This window comes from Pseudorca crassidens, chromosome 4 (genome assembly GCF_039906515.1).
Source record: "Pseudorca crassidens isolate mPseCra1 chromosome 4, mPseCra1.hap1, whole genome shotgun sequence".
Taxonomy (NCBI): Eukaryota; Metazoa; Chordata; class Mammalia; order Artiodactyla; family Delphinidae; genus Pseudorca; species Pseudorca crassidens.
In genome coordinates this window covers 67,673,094-67,700,496 of record NC_090299.1, presented here as the reverse complement: position 1 = coordinate 67,700,496, position 27,403 = coordinate 67,673,094, and the positions used below count along the sequence as shown (strand labels likewise).

Below are 27,403 nucleotides of genomic sequence, written 5' to 3'. Positions count from 1 at the left end.
CCATAGAGATGTGCTGCTTGGCTCTCCCTTTCAGAAACAACCTGCTGGTCAGCTGCAAGTTGTACAGCTAGTGGACAGATTCCTGCTGTTTAGTGCTTTCAGGATTCACATTGGTTTTGGACCGAGGTCATGCTTTTTCCTGGGCATTTCTGTACCAGTGATGACTGAGCATGTCAGGGGCCGTAGAGTCTGGCCATTTCTGCCCAATGCAGGACTCCTGTAATGGGAAGTCCTTGCTCCAGAGCACCCCACTGGGTTAGGCAAAACTTTGTTAGATCTTTACTGTGGCTTGAGGCTCTCTCTGCCAATTCTGCTTCTCTCCTTCCCCTAAGTCCTTGTCTTAAATATTTTTCAGATCTGTATCACAGTCTGAAGGATTTCCCCACCCAATCTTCCTTCTTCACCTTTTTTATCTTTCACAGGTATCATCCCCAACAAATCTCATGTGCTCCTATCTCTATCTCAAAAATGTTCATCTGGGGGTAATTAAAGTGTGAAAATCCGAAAGTGAAGACAAATGCTAGAGCTGATGCTGGATGATGAGGATAATTTGACCTTTGCATCACTTAATTTTTTTAGCATCTTATCCAGAAATACAGTTTATAAGTGTGCAGTTTCTAGAACTGCCAATGTATCCAAAGAGGTGGAATCTAAGAAAGAGAGAAAAAGTCAGAAAAAAAGGAGTCTTAAGGATAGTAAGAGGAGAACTGTGCCAACAGAGAAGGGAGTTTCAGTGAGGACAAGGGAATCAATACCATAAACACTGCCAAACTGTCAAGGAGGGTCAGCACAGCAGAAAGGTCATGTTACCTGGTTTTTGTTTCTGAAATGTGACTCTGTTCTTCAATGTGAGCATAAATGTCTGTAAGCAACAAGGACAAAGAGGGGTCACTAATCTCCTAGAACCTTAGGTCTAGAACTTAACCCTAAGGAAATACCACTTCCCCAGTGAAGCAATAGATATTTTTTATAAGTATTTTTGATAAGGAATTGATATAAGAATCATAATCAACTGTTGTTAAGACACACATATTCATTATTAGAATGAATACTATTGATCGTAAGAATAAACTTTGAAGATACACACTCACACATTTCATTGGCATTTGTCTTCGTGGTTCTACCTAGTTTGCATTCATTTTCCACCCTGGTTGAAGCAAATGGAAGTAAACATAATATCTCCTTAGTTGGTTTACACCTTTATTTTCTAGAGTGTGTCTTTCAGATTGGTGTTACACATGTCATCTGCATTATTGCAGTTAGTTAAAACTATGTTAAGAAAAGGGAAGTAGAAAAATAGGGCTTTGAATAATGGCTTTCCTGTGTCATTTTCTTTAGTCATTTTCACAGCTGACCTACAGTCTTTATTATGCAAAGTTGTGTGCTTCTTAATGAAATACAATCACTTTAATTATGGTCTTAACTCTGTCCTTCTACTTTGTTTGAATCTAGACATACTCATTAGGAAGAAGTGGTGTATTTCCAAGTAAAATTGGGCTGTAATTCCTGTACCTGCTGTGGGTATTCAGAGAACAGTTCTCCAACTGTGACATTAAGATTACATTATTTATCATGAAGGAAACTTGTCATCTTATCTTAAGTGAAAGGCCAAGATTATGCCCTACAGGGATAATAATGGCTTTTTTTTTTTTAATAAAAGTATTGATCTAATTATTTCTTTACTGGTACCAGGAGAAATATGTGGTTGCCTGCATTACCATTAGCATGATTCTGGCTTATACACATAATATTATTATATTTAAAACTAATTTTAAAAATCATATAGCTGAAGATTTTTTTATAAAGTTCTTTTGTTGATCATGAATGTCGGAGTGTTGATAATGCTGATGTATTTTTATCTAATATAATTTTCTCATTAATTCTACTAAGGACAAATACAAAAATTGGGACATAAAATATCTTACTTATTAGTCATTTCCTAAGGACTTTAGTGCTAACTAAGCATGCTTAGTTGAAAAAGCTCAGGAATACTGCATTAAACATTGGGGAATTAATAGGAGCAAACAAAGAGATTTCTCCAGGATCAGATCTTGAAGATGGAGGTTAGAAAGTCTCCACTGGCCAGTAGCCTTCTGCTGTTGTCTTCAGGAGTGCCTTCTGATCCTAGTGCTTCAGTTGCCACCAATTAGCACTGAGAAAAAGCTGAGTCACTTGCCATCCTCTCTGCTTCATGCTGCCATTGGTGATATTGAAGAACTGGCCTGAGCCATCCGTGGTCCAAAGCCTTTGTTCCAGCCATGATTGTTATGGGCCTTGATCAGAGGAATTTAGATGGCCCTTCCTTCATTAGATGTACCTAATGATGATGTTACCATGTTTAATAAGGTTTGATTGAATCTTTAAAATAATATGAACAATTGCTTATTTCCACTGGTTGACATTATGTTCACTTTAAGAAGAGCTAGAACTACATCTTTATTCACAGCATTTGAGCAGCAGCCTCCACTTGGACATCCCCAATCACAACATTGCTGTATTTAATATTGTGGGCTATAGAATCATCCTAGATAATGTGTTCTGAGGAATATAAATCTGAAGAACCCTAGAGAGCAATTTGGTACACTGGTTTTATTTCCCCATTTCCTGCTGAACTCATGAGAGATTCAGTCCAGGTTTTAGTAATCTTGTTCTTTCCCTTCAAATATGTTCTTCGCTTTTTGTGTTTATAAAACCAAGGTTACAATCCCAATCCCTCCTACTAAACGTGAAGAGGTCTCTTTCTTTTAATTAAAAGGTTGTATATTTTGTTAAGAAGAGCACAAGCTCAATGAGAGTCCCGGTTTATGGTGACTTGGAGAACTAAGGAGGGCTGGCCAGCATTACAGGTTTCTTTTTGTGCCACTCCTACACAGTCATTTGTGTTCCACTATCCCGTTTATTTCATGCAGCCAGGAGGTGGTGTGACATTTGTATCTGTATACATTTTTGGTTTGACATATTTTCATTCTTTCTCTGGAACTTGAGGTCTATCACTAAAAATGACCTCTGGTCACTTGTTTATTAATTAGTTCAATCATGTGATATAGTTACTCTGGGTGACTAACAAGCCGCCAGTAGGAAGCTGATGAAATCAGTTAGTGGCTGGGCCTAAGATATAGAGAAAGTGTGTGACTGGTTGAATTTGTCACTTTTATTAGCACCACAAGGAGGTTTGGGAGTTGGAATTTAAAATGGCTACAGAATGTAATGGATGTAGGGATATAAAATTTGCCCATTCTTGTAGTTTGCTCTGACACCTCCTCAGTAAGTATCTTTGGAATGAGGACCAGAGCTTCTGGTTACAGGTGTCAGTTAAGACCCTGGACAGAATGATATTGCAATCCTAAAGCCATTTTGACAAAACCAAGTCTTTGAGGTATATAAATGTGTATATAATCATTTGAAAAAGAGCTTGCAAGCTACCATAGAATTCTCAAGTGGGGTCTTATCGAGATCTGATTCTGCTCAGCTATTCAAATGCAGATCTAGCTAATGTTCATAACTTTTCTTTAATATGGTAGCAAAGTGTTAATATTAAAGCACTGTCACATAGTTTATGAGCTCCTCAATTTGATTGACATCTCCACTTAGTAGGATATAAGCATCTCTAATTATTCGTATATTTCTTTCATTGTCTTTGTCTTGGCTCCCCGTATTCAGCCTTTTGAATGTATTTTTGAAAGTTTACTCATGATACACAATTGCTAAAAAGCCTGTTTTGTTTTTTATCTAGGTAACATATAAATCAATTTTAATTTTAGTAACACATAGTGTGTTTTCTCCCCAGTCCTCTGCTTTGTGGAGAATCTGGTACTTGAGAATAGAGTCTAGTCTAGTTGTGGTGATAAGAAAGAAGCAAACAAACAACAAAACCCCAAACCAAAACCAAACAAGCAAAAAACATGAAACCCTTTTGACCATAGGAGAGTATGCTTGTGTTTCGGGCATAATATAAAGGTGAAAACTTGATCAGTATGTACACTAAATACATAAAATTTTCTATTTCTTATAGTAAATTAAACTGATTGTGATGATGCTAGGTCTCTAATTTAATGTTTTGTGAACACTATATGGTAAATTAGGGGTATATAAGTGGTCACTTAGATAGCTAGGACCAATGGTATGTTTTTGTTTAAACTATCCATATTGTTTGAATATACCTCTAGAATTTATCATTTAATTGTTAGTTCTTTATTTCACTTTGTATAAATCTAACCAGAGTACTTTTGAAACCATTTCCTTAGGGCGTTTTATTCTAATCTGCCAAGAGCATGTTTGAGAAAATTTCCAGTTTTCTTTACTATGTTTGAATATATCTGATATTCATTTGTCTTTTGCATTTAATATTCATGAAAATTCTTTATAGTAAAAATAGGGGTTTTTGAATGTTAAAAATAATTTCTATTGTAAATTAGAAATTAAAGGCTAATTTATTGTTCTTAGTACTTAATAAAATATTCTCAAACTAAATCCTGAATTACTGGAAATGAATAAAACATAAAGTAAAGAAAGTAGAAACTGTCTAAACTATCCAGACCTGAGAAACATGCTGAAGTAGTTTCAATTACAGTGTGTTCTAAAAGATATAGGAAAGACTGTGAAATTTTTTCTTGGAACTCAATGAAAGAACACAGAAACAAGTAAGAAGGGAATAATGTTGATCTATTTGTCTATTCTTTGCCATTACCACATTCTTGATTACTGTAGCTTTATAGTAATCTTGAAGTTGGGTAGTTTCAGTCATCCAACGTTTTCTTCTCTTTCAGTATTTTATTGGGTATTCTGTGTCTTTTGTCTCTTTTGATAAGCTTTAGAATAATTTGTTTGTACCCACAGAATAACTTGCTGGAGTTCAGTTCTTTTATTGCTGAATAGTATTCCATTGCTTGAATATGCCACAATTTTTATTTTTTTAATAAATTTATTTATTTTGGCTGCATTGGGTCTTTGTTGCTGTGCATGGGCTTTCTCTGGTTGTGGCAAGTGGGGGCTACTCTTCATTGCGGTGCTCAGGCTCCTCGTTGCGGTGGCTTCTCCTGTTGTGGAGCACGGGCTCTAGGTGCACGGGCTTCAGTAGTTGCAGCACGTGGGCTCAGTAGTTGTGGCTCATGGGCTCTAGAGCGCAGGCTCAGTAGTTGCAGCGCACGGGCTTACTTGCTCCGCGGCATGTGGGATCTTCCTGGACCAGGGCTTGAACCTGTGTCCCCTGTGTTGGCAGGTGGATTCTTAACCACTGCGCCACCAGGAAAGCCCTGCCACAATTTTTTAATACATCGACTTTTAGGTGGACATTTAGGTTGCCTCCAACTTTTGCTTGTTATGAATAAAGTTGCTAACATTCTTATATATTTCTTTATGCAGACATGTTTTATTTCACTTTTGTAAATCTAGAAGTAGAATTATTGTATCAAATGCTGAGTTATTTAATTTTATAAAAGTGCAAAACAAGTTTCCAAAGTGGCTGTACCATTTTCACTCTCATCAGCAATACAGAGAGCTCCAGTTTCTCGATGTCCTTTCAAAATTTTTGGTGCTGTCAGTCTTTAAATTTAGCTAGTTTAGTGAGTTTGTGTGGTATCCTGTGGTTTATTTTATATTTCCTTGATGACTAATGATATTGAACACCCTTTATGTAATTATTGACCGTCTGTGTGTTTTACTTTTGAAGTGTCTTTTCAAGTTGTTTCTCCATTAGGTTTTGTCTTTTATTTATTTGAAAAATGCTTTTATATTTTGTACAAATATTTCATCAGGCAATTATGAGACAATTATTGGATGTTTAATTTCCAAGTATTTGGCAATTATCTGAAATATATTTGTTATTTGTTTTTAATTTAATACTGTGATCAGAGCCCTCTATTTTATGTGATTTAAATTCTTTCAAAGTACTGGTCTCTCTTGGAATATGCTCCCTCTCAGTATTTTGTTGTAATGTTCTAAATTGTCAGTTACTTTAAGTTGATTGATGGTGTTTTTAAAATCTTATATATCCTTGTGGATTTTTTGCCTCCTTGTTTTATCAGTTACTGAGCAAGGAGGCTTACATCCTTCAACTATAATTGTGGAACTATTTCTCACTTCAGTTGTATCATTTTGTTTTATGTATTTTGAAGCTCCATTTTTAGGTGCATATGTATTTGGAATTTCATCTTCCTGATGAATTGATCCTTTTATCATTTGAATTATATCTGTTTCTTTTCTTTCTTTTTTTTAACATCTTTATTGGCGTATAATTGCTTTACAATGGTGTGTTAGTTTCTGCTTTATAACAAATTGAGTCAGTTATACATATACATATATCTCCATATCTCTTCCCTCTTGCATCTCCCTCCCTCCTACCCTCCCTATCCCACCCTTCTAGGTGTTCACAAAGCTAAAAAAAATAAATAAATAATAATGGTCATATCTGTTTATTTTCGATGGTACTCCTTAACTGGAGATTACTTTTTCTGATAAACCACTACAATTTTCCAAGGATTAGTGTTATCAAGCTGTATCTTTGGCCATCTACCTACTTTTAAGCCATCTACGTGTTTACATTTAATATGTGATAAAGATAGCATATACTTAGTTTTTGGTTTTTTATCCACCCTGATAATTGTTCCTTTTAATTAAAGTATTAATAAGTTTATGATCAATGTAATGATTGATATAGTTGTTTGTAAGCCTATTTTGCTGGGGTTTTTTCCTACTTGTGTCATTTGATTTTTGTATCTCTGACCCTTCAATCCTGTGGTCTCCTGAGTAGCTTTCAGCATTCCATAATATATACTCTGTTGGCTTTTTTTTTTTCACTTTAAACAATTTTTTTTTATTGGAGTACAGTTGATTTACCATGTTGTGTTAGCTTCTGCTGTACAGCAAAGTGAAACAGTTATACATATATCCACTCTTTTTTAGATTCTTTTCCCACATACGTCATTACAGAGTATTGAGTAGGGTTCCCTGTGCCATACAGTAGGTCCTTATTAGTTATGTATTTTATATATAGTAGTGTGTATATGTCAATCCCAATCTCCCAATTTATCCTTCCCACCCCCTTTCCTCCCGTATCCATAAGTTTATTTTTTTACATCTGTGACTCTATTTCTGTTTTGTAAACATTGCCTTTTTATATATTTTTAATTTATATAGTAAAACTTATTCTTTTTGGTTTACAGTTATGTAGGTTTTAAAAAAGAATGGAATTGTGTCTATCACCATAATCAACATATAGAACATATATAGAATGCTCTATTAACTCCCTTTATAAACAACCATTCCTCCCACACCCATCCCCAGTTAAGCATTGATCTGTTCTCTATTGCTGTAGTGCTGAGTTTTTCAGAATATGATATAAATGAAATATATAGTATATAGCCTTTTGAGTCTGACTCTTTCACTTTGAAAAATGCATCTGAGAGTCATACTGTTGTATGTATTGATAGCTCCTTCCTTTTTATTGCTGAGTACTATCAGAGTTTGTTTAGTCATCCCTTGGGTAAAATACAGTAGGGCTATTAACAACTTTTAGTGGTTATGAATAAGCAGACTATAGATATTCATGTACAGATTGCTTTGTTAATATAAATTTTCATTTCTTTTGGATAAACACCTGGGCAATATGCACAGTTACCTATAAGAGTGGGTGACACATAGCTTGCTCTCAAAAATATTTTTATAAGAAATTGAAGAATATTTATTTTTAATTTGACTTCTTATTTGTATCGTTTCATTCTTATTTGTAAATATCAATGTTTGAAGTGTTTTGTGATATTTTTATTTATTAAAAAAATTCATATGCTGCTATATTTTGCAAACTTTAGAGGGTATTAATTATTCTGTGAAAGTTCTGGTTCTGGGTCTTTGAGAAATACAGTAAAATAGTTGGAGCAGAGATCCTCCAAAACATGCAAACGACACAAAGCCAAATTTGCCAACTACATTAATGGGTAATATATAACATTTATCATAGTATTAAAATCACAAGGTTTGTTACCAGAGATTAGGGTTTGAGTTTCATCTCTCCCTTTTACTATCTGAGTGACTTTAGGGAATTTACTTTATTTCTCTAAGCCTCAGTTTGTTTATCTGTAAGATAGGGATAAAAATCAAATCTACCATAAGGGCTTTCTGAGGGTTAAGTAAGATAATATTAGTCACGTATTTAGGATAACACTTCACATTCTGTGTACATAAGTTATTGTTAGTAGTAGTGGTAATTATATTTTTTAGATTATATTATTTGATGATACTTAGTAAATAATTAGTATAAATGCTTTATGACCAGTTAGTGCTCTGATAGTATTTGACAGAACATGAGTATTTTACAATTGTCCTTTTTTCTTCCAAATGACTTTTAACATTTTCTCTGAGTATATGATTCTGTATTAGTTTTCTATTGTTGCCATAACAAATTATCACAGATTTAGTGGCTTAGACAACATAAATATATTACAGGCCCGCAGATCAGAAGCTCAGTAAGGGTTTCACAGAGCTAAAATCAAGGTGTTGGCAGGCCTGCAGTCCTTTCTGGTGGCTCTAAAGGAGAATCCATTTATTGCTCCTTTGGGTTTTTGGCAGAATTAAGTTTCTTATGGTTGTAGAACCAAGGACCTCATTTTCTCTTTGGCTGTAAACTGAGGGCCATTTCCAGCTTCTAGAGACTGCTGGCATTCATTGGCTTGTAGCCCCCTTTCTCAGTGTTTAAGGCCTGCAACAGTAGACTGAGTCCTCACATTGGGTCTTTCTGATCCACTCTCCTACTGTCTTCAACTTTAAGAACCCATTTGATTAGATTGGGCCCACCCAGATAATCCAGCGTCATCTCCACAACTCTAGGCCCTTAAACCTATCATTATTAGCAGAGTCCCTTGTTCTCATTGAAGGTAGCATAGCCACAGGATCTGGGGGTTAGGTGGGTCTAGGACTTTTCTTTTTTTAAATCTTTTTGCAGGGGGAGAAGTATTATTCATCCTACCACAGATTCTAAGAAATTCTTTATGAAATCTCTGTTAGTTCAGGACCCACATATAAGGCATAGCACCTCAAAGATGATAGACTTTGCTTTTTAATATGCATTACAATTTGAAGTGCTAATTGATGCCCTTTAGAGGCATTAGAGGAACCAATAATTTTCTGACCTTTGTTATATCAAATGTTGGCTGAGCGGTTGTTACTGTGTAGTGAGAGGTGGGGGAGAAAAAAGAACAGATATGGGATTAAACTAACAAAATAAGAAGGAAGACATATGTGTAAAGAATGCCAAAGCATTTGATTTGTGTGTGTGTGATCTTATTATAGCTACTTAATCTTTTTTTCTCTTTCTGTAGATTTGGGTAAAATGATTCATACACACACATACTCTTTGAGTTGATCCAGTTTTCACTCTGATTGAAATACTGGTACATTTAAAACAGTTTTTTCTCTTGTTCTTAAATGTTTGGGTATTTTGTTAGGGATCCTAAACACTCTGGAATAATCATTAATACAACCTTTAAAATTCCTTTTGCAATTTGAGGGATCTTTCCACTATACACCCAACATGAATCCCCAAAGCTCTTCTTGTGTATGTATTGATAGGTTGTGTTTCTTCTTTCCTCAATAAATAAAACATGAATTATAGTAAATATACTTCAAATTTTAAAAAAATAACCTTTGAAAATTTTAAAGAAGACTGTATCACAACTAGTAATCACTTCGTTAGCTATACATTTCTACATTATACTTGGTCTTAAAACAATCCCGCTAGGTAAATTGGGCAGGCAATATCTCCCTTTTGGAGATAAAGTCAATGAGGTTCAATGTTACCCAGCATTTAAACTATAGATTCAAGATTCTAACCTGTTTCCTTGCCTTCAAAATCTAAATTTCCCTGCCATGCAAGGGAGTTAAAAATAGGAAAAAATCCCATTTTTCCTCATTTAAATTCAGAATGTGCTTCCTTATTCAAAAAAGGCCTCAGATAGCTATTTCTCTGCTTTGTTTTCTTGTGAGTATTTAAGGTCTTATGAAGAGAGATTTTTATATTATAAGTAAAAATTATTTGCTTAACCATCTTCTCTGCGTTTCCTTGCACTAAAAATCCTATTCAAATGTATACTTTAAAAAATCCCTCTGATTAGTTCATTAAAGTTAGATTAATTAATCTGTAATTTGCTTTCCTTTATAATTTATTATTAGTTATATTGAACATTTTAGAAGTTTGTATTTCTTATGTGTGTTTCTTCTTTATTACATTTTAGTTCAGATCCTTTCCTAAATTAATTCATATTTTGGCATCATTACTCTAAATATTTTCCCTTTTGTCATTTTATTGAATTGGTTTTCAATTATCATTTCTTCAATCCTTTTTAAAGATAAAACACTTCTTATTTAGAGATTTATGTACCATTTATTTTAAGTTTTTAAGTTTCTTTTGATATACAGAGTGGACATATAATATTTTTTAATCTTTATTGGGGTATAATTGCTTTACAATGTTGTGTTAGTTTCTGCTGTATAAAAAAGTGAATCAGCTATATGTCTACAGATAACCTCATATCCCCTCCCTCTTGCATCTCCCTCCCATCCTCCCTATCCCACCCCTCTAGGTGGTCACAAAGCACAAAGCTGATCTCCCTGTGCAATGTAGCTGCTTCCCACTAGCTATCTATTTTATGCTTGGTAGTGTATATATGTCAATGCTACTCTCTCACTTCATCCCAGCTTACCCTTCCCCCTCCCCAAGTCCTCAATTCCATTCTCTACGTCTGCATCTTTATTCCTGTCCTGCCCCTAGGTTCATCGGAAACATTTTTTTTCTTATTTAGATTCCATGTATATGTGTTAGCATATTTCTTTTTCTCTTTCTGACTTACTTCACTCTGTATGACAGACTCTAGGTCCATCCACCTCACTACAAATAACAATTTCGTTTCTTTTTATGGCTGAGTAATATTCCATTGTATATATGTGCCACATATTCTTTGTCCATTCATTGATCAAAGGACACTTATGTTGCTTCCATGTCCAAGCTATTGTAAATAGTGCTGCAATGAACATTGTGGTACATGACTCTTTTTGAATTATGGTTTTCTCAGGGTATATGCCCAGTAGTGGGATTGCTGGGTCACATGGTAGTTCTATTTTTAGTCTTTTAAGGAACTTCCATACTGTTCTCCATAGTGGCTGTATCAATTTACATTCCCACCAACAGTGCAAGAGGGTTCCATTTTCTCCACACCTCTCCAGCATTTATTGTTTGTAGATTTTTTGATGACAGCCATTCTGACGGGTGTGACGTGATACCTCATTGTAGTTTTGATTTGCATTATCTAATGATTAGTGATGTTTAGCATCCTTTCATGTGTTTGTTGGCAATCTGTATATCTTCTTTGGAGGATTGTCTATTTAGGTCTTCTGCCCATTTTTGGATTGGGTTGTTTGGTTTTTTTGATATTGAGCTGCATGAGCTGCTTGTATATTTTGGAGATTAATCCTTTCTCAGTTGCTTCATTTGCAAATATTTTCTCCCATTCTGAGGGTTGTCTTTTTGTCTTGTTTATGGTTTCCTTTGCTGTGCAAAAGCTTTTAGGTTTCATTAGGTCCTATTTGTTTACTTTTATTTTTATTTCCATTTCTCTGGGAGGTGGGTCAAAGAGGATCTTGTTATGATTTTTCTCAAAGAGTGTTCTTCCTAGGCTTTTCTCTAAGGGTTTTATAGTGTCTGGCCTTACATTTAGGTCTTTAATCCATTTTGAGTTTATTTTTGTGTATGATGTTAGGAAGTGTTCTAATTTCATTCTTTTACATGTAGCTGTCTAGTTTTCCCAGCACCACTTATTGAAGAGGCTACCTTTTCTCCATTGTATATTCTTGCCTCCTTTATCAAAGATAAGGTGACCATATGTGCGTGGGTTTATCTCTGGGCTTTCTATCCTGTTCCATTGATCTATAGTTCTGTTTTTGTGCCAGTACCATACTGTCTTGATTACTATAGCTTTGTAATATAGTCTGAAGTGAGGGAGCCTGATTCCTCCAGCTCCGTTTTTCTTTCTCAAGATTGCTTTGGCTATTCGGGGTTTTTTGTTTTTCCATACATATTGTGAAATTTTTTTGTTCTAGTTCTGTGAAAAATGCCATTGGTAGTTTGATAGGGATTGCATTGAAACTGTAGATTGCTTTGGGTAGTATAGTCATTTTCACAATGTTGATTCTTCCAATCCAAGAACATGGTATATCTCTCCATCTGTTTGTATCATCTTTAATTTCTTTCATCAGTGTCTTTTAGTTTGCTGCTTACAGGTCTTTTTCCCCCTTAGGTAGGTTTATTCCTAGGTATTTTATTCTTTTTGTTGCAATGGTAAATGGGAGTGTTTCTTTAATTTCTCTTTCAGATTTTTCCTCATTAGTGTATGGGAATGCGAGAGATTTCTGTGCATTAATTTTGTACCCTGCTACTTTACCCCATTCATTGGTTAACTGTAGTAGTTTTCTGGTAGCATCTTTAGGATAGTCTATGTATAGTATCATGTCATCTGCAAACAGTGATAGCTTTACTTCTTCTTTTCCCATTTGGATTCCGTTTATTTCCTTTTCTTTTCTGATTGCTGTGGCTAAAACTTCCAAAACTGTGTTGAATAATAGTGGTGAGAGTGGACAATCTTGTCTTGCTCCTGATCTTAGAGGAAATGGTTTCAGATTTTCACCATTGAGGATGATGTTTACTGTGGGTTTGTCATATATGGCCTTTATTATGTTGAGGTAAGTTCCCTCTATGCCTACTTTCTGGAGAGCTTTTATCATAAATGGGTTTTGAATTTTGTTGAAAGCTTTTTCTGCATCTGTTGAGATGATCATGTAGTTTTTCTCCTTCAGTTTGGTAATATGGTGTATCACATTGATTGATTTGCATATATTGAAGAATCCTTGCATTCCTGGGATAAACCCCACTTGATCATGATTGTATGATCCTTTTAATGTGCTGTTAGATTCTGTTTGCTAGTATTTTATTGAGGATTCTTGCATGTATTTCATCAGTCATATTGGTCTGTAGTTTTCTTTTTTTGTGACATCTTTGTCTGGTTTTTGTATCAGGGTGGTGGTGGCCTCATAGAATGAGTTTGGGAGTGTTCCTCCCTCTGCTATATTTTGGAAGAGTTTGAGAAGGATAGGTGTTAGCTCTTCTCTAAGTGTTTTATAGAATTTGCCTGTTAAGCCATCTGGTCCTGGCCTCTTGTTTGTTGGAAAATTTTTAATCACAATCTCATTTTCAGTGCTTGTGGTTGGTCTGTTTATATTTTGTTTCTTCCTGGTTCAGTCTCAGAAGGTTGTGCTTTTCTAAGAATTTGTCTAGTTTTCCAGGTTTTCCATTTTATTGGCATATAGTTGCTTGTAGTAATCCCTCATGATTCTTTGTACTTCTGCAGTGTCAGTTGTTACTTCTCCTTTTTCATTTCTAATTCTATTGATTTGAGTCTTCTCCCTTTTTTTTCTTGATGAGTCTGGTAGTGGTTTATCAATTTTATCTTCTCAAAGAACCAGCTTTTAGTTTTATTGATCTTTGCTATTGTTTCCTTCATTTCTTTTTCGTTTATTTCTGATCTGATCTTTATAATTTCTTTCCTTCTGTTAACTTTGGGGTTTGCTTGTTCTTCTTTCTCTAATTGCTTTAGGTGTAAGGTTAAGTTGCTTATTTGAGATGTTTCTTGTTTATTGAGGTAGGATTGTATTGTTATAAACTTCCCTCTTAGAACTCCCTTTTGCTGCATCCCATAGGTTTTAGGTCATCGTGTTTTCATTGTCATTGGTTTCTATGTATTTTTTGATTTACTCTTTCATTTCTTCAGTGATATTTTGGTTATTTAGTAGTGTATTATTTAGCCTCCATGTGTTTGTATTTTTTACAGATTTTTTCCTGTAATTGATATCTAGTCTCATAGCATTGTTGTCAGAGAAGATACTTGATACAATTTCAATTTTCTTAAATTTACCAAGCCTTGATTTATGACCCAAGATATGATCTATCCTGGAGAATGTTCCATGAGCACTTGAGAAGAAAGTGTATTCTGTTGTTTTTGGATGGAATGTCCTATAAATATCAATGAAGTCCATCTTGTTTACTGTGTCATTTAAAGCTTGTGTTTCCTTATTTATTTTCATTTTGGTTGATCTGTCCATTGGTGAAAGTGGGGTGTTAAAATCCCCTACTATTATTGTGTTACTGTCAATTTCTCCTTTTATGGCTGTTAGCATTTGCCCTATGTGTTAAAGTGCTCCTATGTTGGGGGCATAAATATTTACAATTATTATATATTCTTCTTGGATTGATCCCTTGATCGTTATGTAGTGTCCTTCTTTGTCTCTTGTAACAGTCTTTATTTTAAAGTCTATTTTGTGTGATAGGAGAATTGCTACTCCAGCTTTCTTTCTTTTTTTTTTTTTGCTGTATGCGGGCCTCTCACTGTTGTGGCCTCTCCCGTTGCGGAGCACAGGCTCCGGATGCGCAGGCTCAGCGGCCATGGCTCACAGGACCAGCCACTCCACGGCACGTGGGATCCTCCCGGACCGGGGCACGAACCCGCATCCCCTGCATCGGCAGGTGGAATGTCAACCATTGCGCCACCAGGAAAGCCCCCCCCCCCAGCTTTCTTGTGATCTCATTTTCATGGAATATATTTTTCTATCCCCTCGCTTTCAGTCTGTATGTGCCCATAGTTGTGAAGTGGGTCTCTTGTAGACAGCATATGTATGGGTCTTGTTTTTGTATCCATTCAGCCAGTCTATGTCTTTTGATTGGAGCATTTAATCCATTTACATTTAAGGTCATTAACGATATGTATGTTTGTATTACCATTTTCTTAATTGTTTTCGGTTTGTTTTTGTAGGTCTTTTCCTTCTGTTGTGTTTCCAGCCTAGAGAAGTTCCTTTAGCATTTGTTGTAAAGCTGGTTTTGTGGTGCTGAATTCTCTTAACTTTTGCTTGACTGTAAAGGTTTTAATTTCTCCATTGAATCTGAATGAGATCCTTGCTGGGTAGAGTAATCTTGGTTGTAAGTTTTTCCCTTCATCACTTTAAATATGTCCTGCCACTCCCTTCTGGCTTGCAAAGTTTTGGCTTGGACGTATAATTTTATTCTTTTTTTTTTATCAAAGTGCTCATCAGTTCTTTTTATATCTCCTAATTAACTTATGTAGATTTCTCCAAGTAGATGTCACACATTTATTGCTTGGGATATTTTAATTTTATGATGTTATGACTGTTTATATATTTTCTTTTCCTGCTGTAACAGAATGTAGTTTTTCACTTCTATCTTCTCAGCCATTTGAATATGTTGTATCTCTAATTTTTAGTTGGTATTTTGTAAATAGTCATACTTTCTCTTATAATTATAATTTTTATTTATGTTTCATGTTTTGTTGTTGTTTTATAGCCCAGAAACAACAACAGTTTGGGGGTTTTGATTTTGGTGTGTGTGCCTTCATTGACTCACCGTAAATGGAAATAAGTAAAATGCTCTCTATTTAAGTATGACATGCTTCTTGACTTTAAGGAGGTATGTTTTGTTACTGATTGTGTAATTGAGTAATAATGAAAATTACCAGATAAATTTTCAATTCTATGAAGATGATATTTTTTCTTGTTTGTTTTATTGATATGTTAGTTTATTAGAGTCTAATATTAAGCCATTTCATATTTGTGAGATGAATCCTTATTGGTAGTTTTCATTATTGTTTTAATATTCAATTCAATTCACTAATACTTTATTCACACATTTAAAATTTTGTTTTATAAATCTTCAGTAATTTCTTCTGTTGTGTTCAGAGGTCCTTTGAGGTTATAATCTTCTCATTGAATCAGGAGATGCTTTCCTTCTTTTCCATTCTCTAAAAGACTATCATTTTTCTTGTATCTATATCTATATTGCACCTGTAACAGGTACTGTCTGGTCTGGAAAGCATAACAAATTCACTAATAATTCTCAATTCACTAATAAAACTGTCATTCTTGCAGAAGATCCTTTCTTATTTTTAAAATGTCTTCTGTGACTAGTGGTCTTTTCATGGTTTTCAGAATTTATGTTTGCTTACTTGTTCTTGTTAAGTATTTCACTTAAAAATAATTTTCCATTTCATTGAGATAATCAACTCTGTTAGCATAGACTGGTACATAATATCATATTTTTCAAATATCAATAGTTCATATGTGTTATATGTACATTTTTATTGCTAACTTTATTTGTGCTTTCTAGATAGAGCATTAAAAAATCTTTTGCCAGAACCAATTATTGTATTTAATTGTCCATTTGAATACTTTTGTTATCTAAAACCTTATTTTCATGGTATTATCCCTTGGCTGATGAAAAATTAATCATTTTTCTAATTTGCCTATTATGTGTTAGTGTTTAAAAATTTTTGATATATGTTATCCTCATTTTGGTTGTATTCTAGGTAATCTGCAGTTGTATGTTTGGATTTCACTTTGATTATAAAGCAATTGAGCAAAGTATTTCAAAATTTCCAATGTGTATTTATTTATTTCATGCCCCCAGTTCCAAATATTTATGGTTTTCATTTTGATGTTTTAATCTTTTGTGATCAGACTGTATACATTAGAGTACATTCTGGATTTTTAAAATTCTTATGTTTAAGAATTTTCTCATATTAGTGTATATTCTCCTCAAACCTATATTTTAAAAGTTTGCATATTATTACATCATATGGTTGATTGAAATTTTTTCCATAAATTTACAATTCAAACCCTATGGCTTTCATTAATATAGTTAATGCCTTGGCAAATATCCTTGCAAATAAAACTGTGTGCCCATATCTCATTATTTTCTTAGGATAAACTTCTAGAACTTGTATTACTAGGTAAAATTGTCATGAACATGAACATTTAATACAAAAAAAGAACAAAAAGCCTGGTGAGGGTTTTGTTTGAACATGTCGAATTTAATTTCTTCTTATACTATGCTGTGGTTAGAAAATATGTCTTGTACAATTTCTACTTCGGAATTTATTGAAGGTTTCTTGGTGGCTTAGTGCAACAAAATGTATGCTTCATGATGAAGCGAATTTTTCCTTTTGTTCTTTGCTGTACTCCAGTTACTAGGAGAGTGCCTGGCATGTAGTAGACACCTAATGTATTGAGTGACTTTTTAAAAATGTTCAGTGGCTTATTGGAATAAAAAGTATAATATCTCTCTGTAGAGTGCTAAGTTGAATACACTGTAGCTGTTAACTCAACTGTATTAATTCTATTCTTCAAATTCTGCCCTAATTTCTGCCTTCTTAATTGACAATAAATTGGTAGTGCTATTTAGAGTTGCATTTTTTTCAGTTTTTCTCATACTTCTAATAGTCTTTGCACCATATATTTTGATGATACCTTTTTAGTGTATAAAGGATTATGAATATTAGATCTTTCTATGCATATTAATTTTTAAATATATAAAGTGATCGACCTTCTTTCCTTTAATTTCTTTGGCAATTAATAATATAGCCACTACTCCTTTTTACATTTGGATTTGCCTTATGTTTTTGCATTTTATTTTTAAAACTTTTCTGTCAAACGACTGTCCATCTCTATATCATCAGTCTCATTCACCTCCATACATCACATCTTTAGCTCAGCTGCTATATAATCTTTATTTTCTAATCTCTTACATATTATCAGATAAAGTGATCATTTAATAAATGTGTGGAGAAGTGGATGAGTGATGGGGTCAGTTTCGAGTAGTCATCACGGTCTTCCTTGAAGGACTGTCAGTTATGTATTGTCCTTAAGTATTAACTGAACACTTGACCTTAGTTACACCCAGCTTGTGCTCAGCTCTACCTTTGACAATTGAATTACTGCTGTGCGTCCCTGGGAGGATATGGGTAAAGCACAGTATTTGAGAAGTATTGAGTTATGTCTTTAATACAGTAGCACAGGTTTTTATTCAGAATATTTCCAATAAAAGGCTTCCCTTAATTTACTGGTGACTTATTTAAGCATATGATATTTTCTATACAGTCTGCTGTTCTATATAATTAGAGTCATAATATTCATTTTAGAACTCACATCTTTCCTGGTCTCTGTATTAGATTTCCTGTCTCTATCTTCAATATCAATGAAGAGATACAGTGTCTTCCAAGGTCTAATAAATTACCCACATGTCTTATGAGGTACTCATTCCACTGTCTCCATATGGGTAAAATGAGAAGGCTTCAGTGGATTCAGTTGGTTATTTGGGCCATTTAACAACAACAACAACGACGACGAAGAATGGCATTGTTCTCTATTCAGTTGTGCAAATAGTTGAAAATATGGCAGGCATATTGAAATGAATCCATCATTACATTTAGTCTCAGTGTTTGTCTACCAAGTGGCTCTCTACTGGAGATGATTTTGCTTCCTAGGGGATATTTGACAACATCTGAAGACATTTTCAGTTGTAGCAACTGGGGAAATTTAAAAAGTATGTAGAGGGTAAAGACCAGGGATGCCAGTAAACATGCTATAGTTCACAGGATAGCATCCCTCAACAAAGAATTATCCAACCCCAAATGTCAATAGTGCCAAGGAAGAGAATCGCTGGCCTCTCATATAAAACAAAAGGCATTTTTGAAAGAGTGATATGAATATGGGATATGTGTGCTGTGTGGTCTGATAAAAATATAATCATTCAAGATGGAATTAGTATGATGGATTTGTCTTTTCCTAACTACTGAGATTTTTTTAAAGAGAAAGATGAATACAGTAAGAAAGAATCTCCTCTTTTATTTATACTTGTCTTGCCTACTTCATAAGTGGCAAAAGCAAGTGAGAGAATGAGAAACTGTGGAAGTTCTTTGTAAGAAGTAAAATAGTACATGAATATAAGGTAGAATTGCAGATAAAGGCATTCAAGTCAATAACCATTTGTTAAGCACCTATGCTGTGTGATTCCCCTGAGAATAAAACTATTGACTAATATTCCATTCTCTTCTGTGTTCAAAGACTGAAATTCATAGACTTGTGATGAATAACTTTTAGAAGTGGAGATAATTGATTTGAAACAATGTTTAAGGTATTTGTATAATAGCCATGTGTGACAGATCAGGCTGAAGTTACTGGACCATGTTTCTCTCATCTTCATTCCAACAGAGCAGATCCACTGTCATCTGTTAGACATGTACTGTACAGACTGTGTTTGAAAAAGTCGACTGTTAAGAAGATTAGTTCGAAAAACACTAGTTGATCTACTCCAAGTCCTTCTAGAACAGTATGGAGGTTCCTTAAAAAACTAAAAATAGAACTACCATATGACCCAGCAATCCCACTACTGGGCATATACCCTGAGAAAACCATAATTCAAAAGAACACATGTACCCCAATGTTCATTGCAGCACTATTTACAATAGCCAGGACATGCAAACAACCTAAATGTCCAATGACAGATGAATGAATAAAGAAGATGTGGTACATATATACAATGGAATATTACTCAGCCTTAAAAAGGAATGAAATTGGGTCATTTGTAGAGATGTCAATGGACCTAGAGTCTTTCATAGAGTAAAGTCAGAAAGAGAAAAACAAATATCGCATATTAATGCATATATGTGGAATCTAGAAAAATGGTACAGATCAACCTTTTTTCAGGGCAGGAATAGAGATGCAGATGTAGAGAACGGACATGTGGACGTAGGGTGGGAAGGGGAGGGTAGGACGAATTGGGAGATTAGGATTGACATATATACACTACCATGCATAAAATAGATAGCTAGCGGAAACATGCAATAAAGCACAGGAAGCTCAGCTCGGTGCTCTGTGATGACCTAGGTGGGCAGGATGAGGGGGTGGGAGGGAGGTCCAAGAGGGAGGGAATATAGGTGTACATATAGCTGATTCACTTCATTGTATAGCAGAAACTAACACAACATTGTAAAGCAATTATACTCCAAAAAAAGAATATTGAAATTTAGAAGATGTGACTTACTGGAGATTGTGTAGCTAGAAATTAATTGAACAGTCAGTGAAATTTAGGTCTTCTGACTCCTTAGAGTGTTTCTTTTCACAAATTGCATTAAACTTTATACCTGTCAAAGCATGATGATCTGAGAGAAATTTGGCCTGTGTTTTACTTGAGGGTATCCATTAGTTTCTGTGGAGTAACTGTATAATAACTCTTTATCATTTGTGACTTATTTCAGGCTTTTGAAAAATCGGTCTCAGAATGAAACAGTTATTTGCATGGATTCTTGTAGGGTTGCCTTTTCTCTCTCCACCCCTCTCTGTCTCTGTCTTTCTGTCTGTCAGTCTCTCCCTCTCTCTCTCTCTCTCTCTCTCTCTCTATATATATATATATATATATTTCTGTAGTTTGCTTCTGTAAATTGCTATCTCCAAATCAACAAGGAAGATGAAAGATGAACAGTGAATTTTTCTACTCAAAAATGGCAGTGAGGGGCTTCCCTGATGGTTCAGTGGTTGAGAGTACACCTGCCGATGCAGGGAACATGGGTTCGTGCCCCGGTCCAGGAAGATCCCACATGCCGCGGAGCGGCTGGGCCCGTGAGCCATGGCCGCTGAGCCTGCGCGTCCGGAGCCTGTGCTCCGCAACGGGAGAGGCCACAACAGTGAGAGGCCCGCGTACCGAAAAAAAAAAAAAAAAAGAAAGAAACATGTAAAATGGGAGAGGTGACTTTTTCTCAAAGTTTTCAGAATATTACCTACAAAACTTCATCTTTGCCAGAAATGCAATTAATTTGTGAATGACATTTTTGGTATCTACACGTGTTTTAAATAAGACAGATTTTAGAAGAAAAAATAGCAAAATTGTTTTCTATCTTGAAAAACAAAAAGTAGAGAATTTATCCTTAAAACTATTGAAACCCATTAATTAGCATAAGACCTTAAAGTAATATTTACTTATCTGATATAATGTTCCAAAAGGAACACTCTGGTTCTTATGGTACCTACGCAGTATCCAAACAGTTAGCAAGATTTTAAGAGAGATATTTCAGTGTCAATATGTAGATGGAAATACAAAAGCCCTGGGACCATAAGTGACTTGTACAATATATCAACTAAGTGGCTATAGGATGGGGACGAGAACCCAGTTCTCTTTTTTCTTTACTCCTTAGCTGCCAGGGAGTGATGGGCGAACTCAGTTTCTACTGACAGTCAGTAATGAAGTAAATCTCAGAGCTCTCTGAAGATTAATGGATTTTCCAAAGTAACTTGCGGGTAGTTAAGATTAGACTGAATAAAAGCTGGAACTATTTCCCCTAGCTGAGTTCAGCCACATCTACTATTTGTTGAAGCTTAAAAGCAACTCTCAGGATGCCACTGATTATTTAGCAGCTTGATTCTCATGGTCTTTGCTAGCACAGAATAGTTAATGGAAAATCATCTAAATTTATTTTTAATGAGTTCTTACTATGCATAATAATATCAATATATTTTATGGATGCCTTCCATGAGAAAATTGCTAGAAGCTAAGAGAAGAATCATGTAGTAGGACCATATCATTGGATTTACCAGAGTATATATTAACAATGTGGTCATGCAATTCTCAGTTGTGCAAAGATCTCTCTCTAATTCAAATATGTTTGCTGGAGTCAGAATAAGACATTTAGTAGATGTTAGGAAAACTCCTTTAAAGATAAGTCAATTACAACATGGTTGCCATTGTCATCAACAAATTTAGCAGCTATGTGGTTTATTTTTATGTTGATGCTTTGTGCAGAGTGCCATCTACAACCAATAAATCTATTTTTTATGTATTTGTATTTGAAAATGAAGACAATACGTAGGACAGTTAAATATTAGTAAAACTGTTAAATTATTAGTTGATATGAGATAGTGGCATTACTTTATTTTCCTATAAAAGAAATATCCCTGAAGGAGTGTATAAATTGCCAATGAGCTTTCAAAATTAATATTTTAAAACTTAAAGTTACAAACTTTGGGGATTATAAATTGCTTAGAATAGTGTCTGAAGCAAAGCAAGTGTTCAGGAAATGATTACAGTTTGTAATGAATCATTAAATCTTCACAACGCCTATATGAGTTACGACCTACTTTATTTACCGCTCCCCAACCCTGGCCCCATTCAACACATGAGGCTATCAAGGCATAGATATGCTGAGTAACTGCCCAAGATTGCACAGCTAAACAGCTAGGTAGTGGTGAAGCTGGCATGTGAGTACAGAAAGTCTGTCTCCGGAGACTGTGTTTTCTTAATTCCTACCTCTGTAAGTATTTAAATAAAATAATACTAATTATAATATTAATGATAATAATAAGTAACTTTATCTCAGACTCTTGTGTTCTTTCTGAGCCTTGATTATTTCACTGTATCCTTAGGGTTTGCTCTCAGCTCAAATATTTGTAAAATCTCTTGCAACCAGAGCTACTGTGGAGCACATTATGCAAACATTCTTTATCAACCTGGTGTATTAATTAGGAAATATTTTATTTGCCAGAAAAAGTAAAACAGAGACCTATAATTACGAGAAAATAGAAATGGTGAGGCTGAACTTAATGTGCTTAATACTTTACTTGGAAAAAATATTGGATTCTGAAACTAATATGTATGAAAAACTGATATAAGCCAGACTAAATTTTAAATTGTTTTTCGATGAATTGCCCAAACTGTTAAGAGAGAAATCACAGCAAAAGTTGTGCTTGTGATTTCACTTCATATGGAGGTTGAACTTCTTCCTATAAAAAATAAGAAAGTCTTTTGACCCCTGACTTTGTATGCTTCACTTGTTTGAACTGCACTTTTATTTTCTCACAAATTAAAACCATATCTTTCAGCAAAGAGCCCATTAAAGGAACAAATCTTCCTTGAAAATGCTCTGAAACAGTCTTCATTTTCATTCTTGTGTAATTGTATTTACAAACTGAGAGCCAACTGGAGCATGTCAGAAACAGCTGATGAGTAGATGAAGTAATGACTTCTTACATAACAAGGTTAGCTTTCTCATTTGGAAGAATAAAGGGATGAACAATATGAGGTGTTTAATTTCACTGTCAGAATACTTGTTACTCATGCATGGGAATCTTTCTGGAAAACAGCTTGCTTTAAAATGTTCAGATATTAGAAAGACAGGAATATCATCCATGGCCATCCGTAGTAAATAACAAGTAGGGAGAAAAGTAACTAGACAAACAAATAGGGCATAAAGCTGAGGAAGAAAGACACAACCTGTTTTATACAAAAAAAAAATAAGATTATCTAAAATGTGAAAAATGGTGCTTAAGTTTTAAATTGTTTAGACAAATACAGTGAAGAGTGAAGGCAATTATCTCGGTAATTCAGGTCCCAAACCCTGTAAGTAAAATGTATGGGAATAGGCCTGAAGTTTTTATATTCTGAGGGATTTAAGTAATCACTTTCATCAAATCAGACTGGTTTAATCGTAATTCTAAACCCATAGAGGTTAAAGACATATCGCACAAAATAGCATCTTGTTTTTTTAGAAAAAATTAATCTAGGTGATAGACAGCTACTGAAACACACACACACACACACACACACACACACACACACACACGTGCGCACACACACACATACAAAATCATGTTTAATCGTAGTGTGATTGGTGCTATGCTGTTGTTCCTGAGGGTAAAAATGACCCAAAATATGAAGTGTCGAATGTTAAAAATATACAAAAGGCTCATCACACATAGAATATGCCCAATTTACTCAATGAATCGAACACACAAAACCCCAGAACAATATAAAGTTGTGAACATAGCAGAGGAGCAATGGCATACAAGGGATATGCATTTCAAACTGAATACTTTAGAGCACATCTCCTGCCTGGTCATTTGCACAGTGGTTGCCTTGTTCACATTTGTTTTTCCTGTATATTTAGAGATTCTATCTTGAGAAGTTATGCCTTGAGTCTAGATTTTTCCCACCTCGCCAGTGTTTGAAGCAGATGAAATGTATATCTTATATCTCTACAAGTTTCTTTCTGCCCTGTTTTGGATGTCTCGTGCCATGTAACACTGGATTGATTATATACTGCATGAATTGAGGAGATGAAGATACACCTCCTTCTGTAGGGCTATTTATAAATATTTCTTAGGTATAGGGAGAGATTAAGATTTAAGCCAGCTGCTAATAACATTTGCAGGTATGGGACAAGAATATATACTATATGTATGAATATTTTAAATTGTATATCGAATTAGTAAATTATTAAATAAAACAGGTTTTACCTTTGTACCTTGACTAATATAGTTTCATAAAAACTAGAATGCCAGGTTTCAATTTATAATTATTAGACGCCTCAGAGTTCTATTCTAGAAGATGGCCATGCTAGGAGAGCTTGCCCTCACACCCTCCCCGCTACAGTTTTTGAACTATTCTCTTTACCTTGAATTCCTTCTGTATTTTCAGGGGCCTTACATACACACATGTGAGGTATCTCAGCTTATATATCCAAACTCTTTGCAACCCTCCAAAGAGGCAATTGTGGCTAGAGATCTGCATTGGCTATATTCAAACAGACAATTGTATTTAAAGTTCTTTCTTCCAGAATTGTAGAAATTTAGTTAAGCAACACTTAGAAACTCTTGCCTTAACCAAGATCGTTCCTTCCATCCTACTTTTTTCTCATGCCTATGTAATCTGATTTTTTAAACAATTTTGTATGATAGCTTGGCAGATGTATCACTGGATGGAGAAAATCAAGTTTAGGGATGTCAAGTGAGTTGCCTAAAATCACAGTTAGTATTGTAAAGCCAGCCTCAAATTGGACCATTCAGATTCCAAACCCTTACACTTAAAAAGAGAATAAATTGGTAAACTGTTAAGCAATCACACATTCAGAAATGTTAACAATTCTTAGGTTAAGAAAATAATACATTTACCAAAAGTCTCCAAGGGGAAACCAGTATCAATGTTGGACATTAGCAGAAGAACCTTTATTCCTAAAATACTATTGGGGACAATTATCCAGCCTAAGGGGCAATTGAAGGAAGAGTTAATTAAGCAAACTTTGAAAGATATTTTATGATGAATATTTATTACTCAATTTTAAGATTGCACACTAGGTATTGTCTACTACATATATCCGTTGTCAATATTTTATGACTATGCTGAAATGTCTCAGGAGCACTTGGGAAAAAATGAGAATGAAATTGTTTTCTGAGAGTTAAACTTTGAAGTCAACACATAGTAGATCAGCTCAGAGATATACAAAGTTGCCCTAAAGAGAAATACCAACTTCTTGAATTATAAGACTAAATTTAATTTAATTTCATATAGTAAAATATCGAAAGAATATGCCCTTAAGAAAGGATTTAGTCAGAAAATGAAGTATAGAAAAGAGAGGGTCCCAGAACTGATTTGACTGTGTCAATTTGAATATGGTCTAGAGAAGAAGGTGCCTTTTTCAACAAACTTTGAATATTCCTATCTCATTGGACAAGCCATCCCTAAAGTGAATATGTATACATCAGGCTGTCTTATCCTTCCATTCCATTGTTATCTCATTTATCTACCTCTCTTCATTTTAACTCAGTATTCTCTAGACCTTCTCTGATAAAGATTTTGTTTCCTGTATAGAACAGTCTCTATAGCTGATTATGCCTGCTGGGGTGATACAGATCATGTGATGATGATTTTTTGTTGTTGTTATATATCAACCAGGAGGCATTCTAGTGTGTATAAAGGGACTATTAATTCTTCTCTCAGACTTATTTCTTATGAACAGAACACTGATATTTTTTACAATATTCCCAACAAGCAAAAAACACATTTTCCAATCCCTCTTGCAGAATGCTAAGGCTGGGAAAACAGAAAAATCAAAGGATTTTAGGACAATGGTAATATGGAGTTGCCACACCTTTCCTGAACTACTACTTACCTCTGAGCACTTTGTTATGTGAAAAAATAAAGTGAAACAGCTATATCCTTTGGACAAGCCACTGTAAAGTCTCTGTTGCCTGCACTCAAATACAAACCTGAGTGACGAAGTGAATCTTACAGTAAGCCTTTGGAAGACTGTTGTCATAAAGATGAGGATGGCAGATTAATTAATTAAATCAGCAAAAGATAATCAAGTACATACTATATACAAGGTTCATGGTGGGAAATTGTGCATAAAACAGCCTTGATCCTGATCTAATCGCTCATACAGTAAAAAATAGGGGTTAAAGAGAGGACAGAAAGTGAGAATAAAAAGTACAAGTAAAACAGGTATTATGATAAATACTTTGAAGGAAATCGGTACAGAGTGAAGTGATAAGCAAAACAGGGTAGGAAGTGTTTACCCAGGGAGGTTGATGAAGGCTGCTGTGAGCACATGGCACTTTTGGAACACAAATAGAAGAAATGGAGCATGAGCATTGCAAGGAGCAGATTCTAGGCATGAAGAACAGCATGTGCAGATTCATCTGGAAATGCCATTTTGTGAGGCCCCTGCTTCCACTATCAGGCTTCTCCTGTCACTCTAATCTTGTCCTTTTGCTTGCCTTCTTAAAATGTCTTAAACAAGGTACATTAGAAAAGAGGAGGTATTGATGGGCTTTTCTTAGAATCAGGAATAATGGATTTTGTTTCATTTCTCTCTCTTCCATTCTTGCAGTCACCATTGCATAGGGATTTATTATAGATTCAATAACCTTGGCTCCATTTTCTCACACACAACTGCTGCTTTACTGTTGTGCATCCAGTCTTTCAATTGCAAAACTTTTCCTGAAAATGAATTCTAGCAGAGTTTTCTAAGGCTGTAATTATGCTTCCAAAGTAAAAATACTTTATTGGGTGAGGTCTATTTTTCAGTGATTCTCTCTACACCACCAAAATGTATGAAGTCTTATTTCATAATATTTACAGGGAAAAGGTACCAGTGACTAGGCATAGCTATATATCTGAATCATAACATGTATTCTTATAATTTAAGGCAATACCAGAATCTAAAGTGGATTTCTACTGAAGAAAATTCTGAAATATCCTTTTCTAAGTGCCTTTTAAAAAAACCTAGTTGCAAATAAAAAATTCCCTCCAGATCTGGAGTGCCCAAACATTTTCACAAAGGGATCATTTTCTTTATGTGAAATTGTGTATGAAAGGATAGACATAAAATATAGGAGCGGATAAGAGTAACTTGCTGCAGGACTTGATGCTCTTTGGGAACAGGGCATAGGAGTGTCATTCTCTACTGGTCCACTTCTCATTGGAAATATCATTGAGGCACAGGGAGAACGTGAAGAATATAGGATTGATTTTACAAACAGCTATACTTTTCAAATTTCAGGTCCATCAGTTTTTGGCATTGTGTAAACCTTTGCAAGTTACTGTTCTTATACTTGATTTTCTCATCTCTGAGAGGAATTAAATAATAGGTCTTCAATTTGAAGTGAGAATTTAACTAGAAATTTATCTATAAGAAGATCATGGCACAGGAGTGCATTATCTCTATTATTTTATCTTATTTATTTATTTTTTGCT

General features: G+C 34.7%; 1 protein-coding gene and 1 long non-coding RNA gene across 3 annotated transcripts in view; both read left to right on the top strand.

Moving 5' to 3' along the window:
* Nucleotides 1–27,403, top strand: part of KCTD8 (potassium channel tetramerization domain containing 8) — a 257,513-nt gene that overhangs the window by 112,326 nt on the left and 117,784 nt on the right. The gene's annotated exons all lie outside the window — the stretch shown is intronic.
* Nucleotides 22,083–26,019, top strand: LOC137223161 (uncharacterized). Its single transcript, XR_010942740.1, has 3 exons — nt 22,083–22,184; nt 22,753–22,908; nt 25,729–26,019. It is a non-coding gene; the product is annotated as an uncharacterized lncRNA (long non-coding RNA).